Consider the following 1,726-nt stretch of genomic DNA (forward strand, 5'->3'; position numbering starts at 1 on the left):
TTATGCATAAAATAAATGTTTAATCAACACTTGTGGGTAAGATTATATTAGGACAAACACCTGAATGCCAGATCTGGGGTTCTTCTTCTTAAGCTTCATTAATACACTTTGCTCTACAATTCCAAGCTTCAGTTGGAGAACCATAAGCTCACAGCACTTTCATGTGTGCATGTGCACGCACGCGTGCGCACGCGCGCACGCGCACACACACACACACACACACACAGAGTCTTTGGCTTCCATCAAATTCAAAGAGGTCTGAGGTCCAAGGTCCAGACAGATGGCACAGAATCAGCACTTGATTGGAATCAGGCAAAGGTCTTGCAAACAGGAACACATTTACCACTGAAAGCCTTAAGGATGGAATGGGGTGGGAGGAGGAGGATTCTGAGTTGCCCAGGAATCAAAGCCCACTCTGGGATCCTAATATGCATGGACTCCCGTCTGTAGTTATCCAATAGAACCTACACATCTACTGCCTTAGTTATTGGATTGCCAAGTGTGTTGCTGTCTTGGCTTTTAGGCTGTAGTCCAGTTATGAATCCTGTCAACAATGAATGACTCATTTTCTGCCAGGCATGGTGATGCACACCTGTAATCCTAGCACTCAGGAGGCAGAGGTAGAAGGATCATTGTGAGTTCCAGACCAGCCCAGGCTACAAAGTGAGCTCGATGCCAGCCTGAACTGCATAGTGAGACCCTGTCTCAAAAAGACAAAACAAATGACTTATTTTCATATTCTGGCCATTTATGCTCACACAGTGAACAGTAATAAATGTATAGAGAAGGAAAAAGAGAAGAACAAGAAATATATAGGAGCATAAAGATAGTATGAGGGCCAGCGAGTTAGCTCAGTGGGCTAAGCTCCTGCTTAGGCAAGCTCAGGGACCAGGGTTTGATTCCTGGTCCTGCATGCCATGCCAGCCTCACCCTCAGGCACGCTGAGCCAGTAACTGAATCAAGGCATGGTGATGTGCACCTGTAATCCCAGCACTGGAGAGGCCGAAAATAGGAGGATCACTACGAGTCTGAACTGTATGGTGAGACCCTGTACCAAATACATTAAAAAAAATAGAGTATGAAACCAGTCCCCAACACATAGTATGTCATAACAACTCCACGCAGAGCCTCCTATGTTGTTTCAAGGGAAAATAGTACACTAAACTAAAAACAGAAAGAAGAGTGATTTTTAAGTACATGTTTCAAATAAATTATCTTAGTTCATTAGTATCAATATTTTTAATGACCACTTATGGTTGGTACGAGTCACTTCTCCGCTGGCTCCATTAGGAAGCTTATTGAGTGTGCAAGCAGAGAGGGATTGCAGAGAGAGATATCGAGAGACCTGTGATTTAGAAAGTGGGCAGCTCCCCTCCGACAGGTTTGAGTGTCCTCGAACTCCACAAAGAGAGAGACTCACAGGCTCAGCGGCCAAGACAGCCTTGGTTAAGAGAGGGAGCTGGGCCCTTCACCGGGAGGCTGGCTCAAAGGAAATTTGCACTGGAGATTCACTTGTTGCCATGGGAACCACTCAACTGCAGAGAAGTACATTTGTTCATTTTTACAATTATTCTATTATTTACACTGAGGCATCTTTGAGAGGGTGATACATTTCTGGGGAGGGACTAAAAAAGCCATCCCTTTGACAAAAGGGACAATTAACTGCAAGATTCCCCAAACTGGAAAGACGCATTTACTAATCACAGAGAGCATGGTCCCCTCTCAC

Source organism: Octodon degus, unplaced genomic scaffold (genome assembly GCF_000260255.1).
Source record: "Octodon degus isolate 3935 unplaced genomic scaffold, OctDeg1.0 scaffold00019, whole genome shotgun sequence".
In the NCBI taxonomy this organism is placed as follows: domain Eukaryota; kingdom Metazoa; phylum Chordata; class Mammalia; order Rodentia; family Octodontidae; genus Octodon; species Octodon degus.